This window comes from Aplysia californica, unplaced genomic scaffold (assembly GCF_000002075.1).
Source record: "Aplysia californica isolate F4 #8 unplaced genomic scaffold, AplCal3.0 scaffold00468, whole genome shotgun sequence".
Classification (NCBI taxonomy): domain Eukaryota; kingdom Metazoa; phylum Mollusca; class Gastropoda; order Aplysiida; family Aplysiidae; genus Aplysia; species Aplysia californica.
In genome coordinates this window covers 8102-17104 of record NW_004797738.1, presented here as the reverse complement: position 1 = coordinate 17104, position 9003 = coordinate 8102, and the positions used below count along the sequence as shown (strand labels likewise).

At 42.3% G+C, this 9003-nt stretch overlaps 1 long non-coding RNA gene across 2 annotated transcripts in view; it reads right to left on the bottom strand.

The window, feature by feature from the left end:
* Positions 1–6339: 6339 nt before the first annotated feature.
* Positions 6340–9003, bottom strand: part of LOC106012704 — an 8598-nt gene continuing 5934 nt past the window's right edge. For both annotated transcript variants that reach the window (XR_004858940.1, XR_001185125.2), the window contains exon 2: positions 6340–6470. This is a non-coding gene — a long non-coding RNA (uncharacterized LOC106012704). The remainder of the gene's footprint in view (positions 6471–9003) is intronic.

Below are 9003 nucleotides of genomic sequence, written 5' to 3'. Positions count from 1 at the left end.
ACGTCCAACGTTTCCTTCTGTCGATCCTGCTGAAATCACAGGGTATGTCCCTTGTTTTTACCATCATATTTTGCTGTTTTGCTGTTAGGTTTGATATTTTCTTGAGAACCCCCCATTGATTTGCGGGTTAAGTTGTGGTCAATGTAAGGTGTGTTCTGCACAAGGAGCTTACTGTAAAGGCCTATTGAAGATTTTTAAAAATATGTACATAGCCATGAAAATGAACATGAAAGGGAGGACAGAAAAAATTATACTATTTTAAATGTTATTAGTTAATGAAGTCACATCTGCACCTACTGTAGAATTATGCATTTCTGTGCTCTAAATCCTGTAGTGTTCATGGAGAATATTTAGCAGGAAAATCACTTTTGACAGTTTTGTTGTCTATATGAGTCTATTGAAAAGATCAAAAAGATGTTCATCAATTCAGAAGGTGTAGCTTGAAATTGTGATTGTTTCACACTATAATGCTTTGACATAAATGTATTCTTTCAGTTCAGTATATTATTGTGTGAAGTGACCCAGTCTATAGACCGCGAACATTCATGTGACTGTTGTTGTTGACTTCAAATACTCCACGAAAAAGGAGGGCTGCTGTGCTCTACTCAATCTATACCGTTGTGTTCTTGGACCTTTTTTTTTTTTTTGGTCTTACTTTTCTTTCCAAGATCTCGAACTCCCTGGAAACTGGGGGATTAGAAAGGTGGATATTTTATTAAGGTAATAAATCAATGTAGTGTAGACTATGTTGCAATTGAGGCTAACCTTGAAGAGGATATCCAACTTTGTGTTCCAGAATCACTAGAACGAGCAGAAGAGACTAAAGGAAAGTTAGGAAGGCTGCTGTGTGGAAGCGGCAGCGTCAGAACAGGCTGACCAAAAACCGACGTGTAAATGTAATGTTCAAGTGCAAGTCAAGCAAAAAGCAGGAGAACTTTCCCAGCATTTGGTCGATCCTTAGACACCAAATCTGAGTTGTTTCTTATCCTGTTACCCCGGGAATACCTTAGCAAAGAGTTACAGAAACTCAGAAAGACGAACATTTCGGACAGGTTCATCTATTATAATTATGAGGCACAATTGTGGATCAATGTCTCAAAATAGTAATTTAGAGTGCATTTTGAAAATCATAGGCTCACAGAATGCTTTCACAATAATAATAACCTTTTCAAAATAGTTCAGCGTGTTTTGTGTTGTTCAGCGTATTTTGTGTTTATTAGAAGGCTACTCCCACGAAACTTTGTAGTGTCAGATATATGTGAATATTTTTTATTTCCCTCATATCTATGTCACATTGTTCTTACAGCTGAGACTGGTTCTACATACTGCTATATACGTCGTCACAGAGAGTTCAACGCTGGAATAATAATCTTACAGCTGAGACTGGTTCTACATATTGCTATATACGTCGTCACAGAGAGTTCAACGCTGGAATAATAATCTTACAACTGAGACTGGTTCTACATATTGCTATATACGTCATCACAGAGAGTAGACTGGTTCTACATACTGCTATTTACGTCGTCACAGAGAGTAGACTGGTTCTACATACTGCTATTTACGTCGTCACAGAGAGTTCAACGCTGGAATAATAATCTTACAACTGAGACTGGTTCTACATACTGCTATTTACGTCGTCACAGAGAGTTCAACGCTGGAATAATAATGGCAACTTTGGGACCAAAAAATGGCATTTTTTGTGAGGTTCAATAAAGAAAAAAAAAATAAAGTAGGCTGGCAGCTGAAGCATTGCCCAATTTTTTGGGGGTATGGTTCAATCAATGCCAAATGGGCTCGGCCTACAGGAAAGCACTGCCCAGTGTGATTACGAAGGTCAAGGCTGCACTGCCCAGTGTGACTACGAAGGTCAAGGCTGTACTGCCCAGTGTGACTACGAAGGTCAAGGCTGCACTTCCCAGTGTGACTACGATTGTTACTTTCACATACACCATGATTAGGTCAAGGCTGCACTTCCCAGTGTGACTACGATTGTTGATTTCACATACACCATGATTAGGTCAAGGCTGCACTGCCCAGTGTGACTACGATTGTTGATTTCACATACACCATGATTAGGTCAAGGCTGCACTGCTCAATGGTAGTTCTTGGACCCCGTCTCCCTTTTCTTTCTTTTCTTGTCCAGTACTCCGGGGAAACCTGCAGGGTCAGATATAAGTGAATGTTTTGTTTAGTTTTTCTTATTATCATGTGGTTGTTTCAGTTGGGGCTGGTACCTTGAAGAGGACGTCCAACGTTTCCTTCTGTCGATCCTGCTGAAATCACATGAGCAGAAAGAGCTGGCGAGCCAACAGCAAAGTTGAGGAGGGAACATCTCAGTTGTGGAAGCGGCAGCGTCAGACCAGGTAGTGCGAAAACATTTAGAGAATGAGAGATATGGGGTTAAAAAGTACAATGTGGAACTATCGTACAATTATTAAAGCTTAACTCTTTTCCTACCAGGCCAAAAAAATCCCCCACTGGCTCAGGGTTTTTCCCTGACCTGTTTTTACACCATATCCCACCACAGGAAAATGTCAAAACATCCAACTAAACACACACAAACCACATCTTATGGCCCGTCAAACGGAAGGGAAAACAGTAATCTGTCAGATGGTCGTACAATATTGAAGATTTATTCCAATTATATTAGATTGTGGTTTTTAAAACTAATTATGCAATATCAAAGGTGTGTATGAAATCAACAATTTTCCAGCTTTGAAAGGTCATAACTAAAAAAGTACAACAGCAGCATCATTCACACTTCCCATGTAAGTAGCCTCAAGTCATGAAAAGAAATGCTGAAAGTTATGTACAGTCGAACCTGCCTTAACGGAAACCTGTAGAAAACGGACACCTGTCTTAGCGGAATCTCCCCGCTCCCCCCTTGATATATTCCTCTTTAATTACCTGTAGAAAACGGAGAGCGTTTCACCTGTCTAAGTCTAAGTCTAAGACGGAAAATGCTTTACCCGCTCAATCTTGATTTGAAACAAAACTCGCAAGTTTGGTTCCGCCGGCTCTAAACTTAACGCTATGGCCATGCCGCTGTCCGAGGAAGAGGAGTGGGGGTGCTATTTGGGGGTAGATGTTACCCCATCATGTGAGCCCTGAGCGATGCAGTTGGTCAGTGGAGTGTGGGTGTGAAATCTCACGACTGCCCGTGAGAGTGCTCGAGTAGCGCGCCACTACGGAAACTGTCATGGGTAGCCAGAAGCCAGAGGTGTGAAATTAGATTGACCAATGCCTGCCGCCCTGATCGTAAGGCCCGCTGAGAAAAAAGTTCCTCGAATCGTTGTTACATGATGGCAGTGAGGGGTGGCATTGGTGGGTGGGGCTAAGGGTGGAATCAAAGGAGAGGTCAAACAGTGGTCCTGTGAAAGGCAAGCACTGGTGGTAAATATAAGTAAGACTGGCGCATGTCATTATCAAACAGGATAGCAATTGAGAGGTGTGAAGTTTTGACCACTGCTTGCCGATCGGACAAGCGATCCTTGGTCCCACCGGCTGGGCCTTTGATCCCCCCCCCCCCACCCCCAACCTCCATCTCCCCCTAAATTGCCCTGTCTAAGACGGAATGTTTTTCTGGCTCCCCTGCGGTTCCGTCTTACACAGGTTCCACTGTATGTGTAGATAGTATAGAAGTGTCAATATGAGACATAATATACTGACCGTCTTACACAGGTTCCACTGTATGTGTAGATACTATAGAAGTGTCAATATGAGATACCATGAGACATATACTGAAGTCAGGGGAGAACTTTTTTTTTCATTTTTACGTTTCCAAGGGGACAGAAAAAAGCGATGAAATGAAAAATCGTCTGTCAGTGCTATCTTTGTTTTATATCCGCCAACAGGAAGTCTATTCTATTATTTCGAAAACGTGGATCGGCCGAGAATTTCTTGTCTTTTCATTACTGAATTGGAATAGATAGCGAGCCACTCGAGCCGTATTTTGCGGCTGTCGGTCCAGCAAGGCGAGGGGGGGGGGGGGATGTAGGCCGGCTCCAAACAGACAGTCAGCGCAGGGGCGTTGTGATTGGCCAGTCCAGTGATGAGTGAGGTGGGGCAGGCGGCGTTGTGATTGGCCAGTCCAGTGATGAGTGAGGTGGGGCAGGCGGCATTGTGATTGGCCAGTCCAGTGATGAGTGAGGTGGGGCAGGCGGCGTTGTGATTGGCCAGTCCAGTGATGAGTGAGGTGGGGCAGGCGGCGTTGTGATTGGCCATTCCAGTGATGAGTGAGGTGGGGCAGGCGGCGTTGTGATTGGCCAGTCCAGTGATGAGTGAGGTGGGGCAGGCGGCGTTGTGATTGGCCATTCCAGTGATGAGTGAGGTGGGGCAGGCGGCGTTGTGATTGGCCAGTCCAGTGATGAGTGAGGTGGGGCAGGCGGCGTTGTGATTGGCCAGTCCAGTGATGAGTGAGGTGGGGCAGGCGGTGTTGTGATTGGCCAGTCCAGTGATGAGTGGGATGGGGCAGGCGGCGTTGTGATTGGCCAGTCCAGTGATGAGTGAGGTCGGCAGATTGGCCAGTCCAGTGATGAGTGGGGTGGGGCAGGCGGCAGAGACAGAGAGATGGTGCGGAGAGACGCGTTACGTGAGCCACTCCAAAATCTAAAGTCCTGGGCCATAGCCTAGACGCTCAGGACGCCTGTAATGCGTGCCATGTGTGATTCCTGATTCATTGAATTGCGGTCGTTGATGCTCAGGCATACGCACGCATCCACTTCACCAGTTCTACTGAAGGCGTACCGGTACGATAGAAGACAAACCGAGGAAAAGATGGCTTCCAACAAAGACTAAAGGAATTGCTTCTCACTCCAAGTAAAGGCCGAGACAATCAACGAAGTGAAATTGGTTGTTCTGTGATTTTCCCTCGGTCCCGGGGTAGGAGATAAAGCAGTGGCTGTAGGTGCAAGGCCACAAACAAAACATATCACAGAGAGATTGTAAGAAAAATGAATGAGTGTGTTGGTGTCTGTTGTATTATATTGAGAAGTTGTTTGAGGAGATAAAGAAGAGAAAGACGCTATTAAGAGCATAGTTGCTGTGTGCTGCTGAAACACAAAATATAATAATAATAATATTAATAATAATAATAATAATAATAATAATAATAATAATAGTGATAATAATAGTGATAATAATAATAATAGTAATAATATTAACTATTGAAAGTTGGATTTTCCTCTCACTTCCCAGAGCAACCAAGTCCTCTCATCCCCAGAGATGGGGGCAGGGGAAGGCATGGCAGGTCCCAGAGATGGGGGCAGGGGAAGGCATGGCAGGTCCCAGAGATGGGGGCAGGGGGAGGCATGGCAGGTCCCAGAGGGTTAATGTTGTCAGCAAGCAAGAAGCAAATGGTCTCTGCACCTTCTCCGCAGTCACAGGGCTCTCCGATAAGTGCATGCTTACTACATGTATGTAGCTGGGTATTCCCTACGTAAAGTCACATCCAGTACAGTGCTGACAATGAACCTCTGCTTCCCACCCCACCAATACCCGTCCCAACTCCAGGTCACAGAAAGGTTGTCCATGGAGAGAGGGGAAAAGAAAAGGGATAATAATAATGATAATAATATTTATAAAATGCATTAAAATAAAATAGTAAAACAATAAATAGGAAGAGTAAGATATATAGTGAAGTAACACGTGTCTCTTTTCGGGGTTACCCCGTCACCCGTTAGCTTCCTCTTTTTCTTTTCCTATTCGAAGAGTACTAATCCCCCCACCCCCACCCCCTCACCACGTAGAGGTGGGTCTATTGGGGGGGGGGGGGGTGTAGTCTGATGTATGTCTGAGAATACACAAGTAACTGAGAGCACCATTGTACATGAGAGAAAGAGACAGAAGGCAGAGGAAAACTGTAATAACCTAGCAGTCATTTGAAGAATGTGGACAAAGTGTGACATAATGAGACCATGACTTAGGTAAAAAGTAAATGACATATATATATTTTTTTATTTTTTTTTATTATTTTTTTTTTAATTTAATTTTTTTTTTCGAAGGACGTCTCAATTCACATGTTTGGGGAAGTTTTCCAAGCGTTCCAACCATGACTCATGCTTGTTTTAGATGATCATTTTTTGGCCCTCCAGGTAAATGTTGAAATTATGAGCTTTAATCCCTAAATGACCAAAATTGTGTCGATAGTGCCGTAAAACATCTACTCAAACAAACAAAGCTTTAATCCCACACAATACCATACCTACTGTTTACCCAAATGAGATCAAAATCATGAGTTTCACTGTCAGTATGATCTTTATCCCCATACCTCTCATTACTATGAACTAACAGCATGACTAACCCTCCTTCTTCTCTCCATACTCATTTACTACAAACTTGTTTTCAGTTTTGAGGTATTGTAGCTCATGATGATGTACAGTAGTTTCAGTGGCTTGAGATAGGAGAACTGGCGTCTGTGGTGTAGCGGTTAGGTGTTTCGCTGTGGCACGCAGGAGACCGGAGGATGACTCCTGAGGGAGGAGAAAAGTTTTCTAGAGTATGTATTAGTATTAGTCTTTGTGATGTATTAGTATTAGTCTTTGTGATGTATTAGTATTAGTCTTTGTGATGTATTAGTATTAGTCTTTGTGATGTATTAGTATTAGTCTTTGTGTTGGGATGTTGTATCCCTCCCAGGCAGGGTCGAGAGCCCGTCTCGTAAATGGTGGAATTGTTTATTGGGATGTAAAAAACGCCAGCATTTCATGTTAGGGTTGATGTTAGGCTTACGGTTAGAGTTAACTCATTCTCTGCCCATTACCCATAATGCCGACCGCACCATTTTCGCTCTTTACTGATACATCGGCACAGGCTATACTCAAACTTTATTTAGTTCATAAATTCTTGATCCATAATTTTAAGTTTTGATATAAACAAATCTCCAAAGTAGAAACTTGCTGCAACGAAATATAGTGTCAACGTAAGTGGGTGGAAAGTTGAAATTGTTGGAGTATTATGTGTGGTGTGTTTTTTAAATCAAAACGTGAAAGATGATCCCACCAATTTCTAGTTATAGCTATGCTTTCTGGGTCTGGTAGCAAATGACCCCATAGGCCTATAACTTGCCAAACAGACCTGGGGATTTTTGTTTAGTAAACTTGAGGACAGAGATGACAATGACCTAGAATCCCTAGCTTTAGATACCGATTCGGGTGGTGATTGAATCGAAAGTGAGAGGTGTGAAAAAAAGACATAATTCGTAGATGTAAATCTACAGTGACAGCGAAGAGGATAGTTGAAGATAAGGGAGGGAGTGGATATGATGGGAAATGAAAGGGACAGAAAGCCAAGAGAAGTGAAAATCAAGAGGGTAATGACACAGGTCGAAATCTAAATCTAAATCTAGACTTGGACATGCAAGTGCAACTTGGGCAAATTCTGATTCATTACAACTTTTGGTATTGTCACAGTGATGTTACAAAATTGATCAGAAAATCATCACTTTTTGCAGGGAATTGAATGTAACATTCATTTTATGAGCGCAGGAATGTTTTTTGAAATATGAATTTCATTATTTTTTTTCTAAGTAGGAAATTTAGTCTGTCTTTTTATTAGCTTCCCTGTGATGGATGTGATCTCTGGAAAATATCTATTATGTTCTTTGCCCAAATATTTTTTTACACATTTCAATGCAACATTTTATTCTTTCAAAAAATGTATGACACTGCATACTTATTACTTCATTTTACATATATACTCATTTCCAAAAGAAACTTGACATAAAGAATTGTGTTAAATAAAAAATAAACCATTGCAGACACAGGGACAAAATTTTACATCTAAAAAGAAGAAGCATTTCTGAATTAGGAAACCTGTATTTTAATGCACATAATACACACCTGGTGCTTCAAGCCCCACCTGAAGTGATAGGGTCCAAATTCAAAAAATCAGAAAATGTGCATTTCTTTTGGAAAAGAGTATATATGAAAATCCTTCTCAAACATACACACCTATCATTCACGATGGAATGCACAGAGACAACTGGTGAAAGCTGGTATAAAAATGGGCAGAGAATGAGTTAAAGATACGAGGGTAGTAGGGTAATTTTAGTCTTGAGTTTCAGGGTTGAGGGGATGAGGTTGGGGTTATAAGTTGTAGGTAGGTTTAGGATTATATCGTGGTGTGCACCGTCTAAATGTAACAGACCTCCCGATTCTACGTGTATCTGTCAGGTGATAAGTATAATTATAAACAATCGAAAAGCTTGTTGAGTCCTAGATCTTTTTGTCGTACAATGGGGCTTGTAACGACCGTAACTTAATGTCTATAGCAAAAACAAAATGTGAGGCAGCTTGGTGAAATCAGGCGCTCGTCAAAATAATGAAATCGAAGAAACTGGCATTTTTCTGTCCGTTTGGAAATTTTTATAGAATTTTCATAGAATTTTCATTTTTGGCTGGCGTTTTCTCACCAATTTTACCGGAAAAAACAGACGACCCCACTTTCTTCAATCGCAAATACCTCGACTTCTATTAAAGATAGACGTGTACTTTTTTAATCGGAAGATAGACAAATGAACCAGATTAAAGATGACACCGGAGACCTAGCAATGTGAACCAGACAGTACAGCTTGCGACCTGTCCGTGACAACCAGTGCTACATGCAGCGTCAGCGAAGAGAGCTGTTTTATTTATAGCCTGGGCCGGTAAACCTACTCGCGTTAGGCCTGTTATTGTTCTGTGGGTGAACGAAACCAAGTTGTTAGTGTACTCTGAGGTTCCAAATAAAAGGGAGGGAGGGGGGGGGGGGGGGGGTCGACACATTTACCAGATATTAATAAAAGGGAGAAAGGCCTTCCGTAACGAGCGACCACCCCAACAACATAATAAAGAAGAGACCTAGATCCAAACCTTACCCTAACCCAAACCCTACCCCTAGGCCCTACCCCTAGCCCTCTATTTTACTCTGTCTCATAGTGGTCGCTTTTTACGGGAGGGGAGGGGGGGCACATTTGCCGAGAATAGATGCAGTTCACGACATACATTTTGGGGGGTTGCGAAAGAA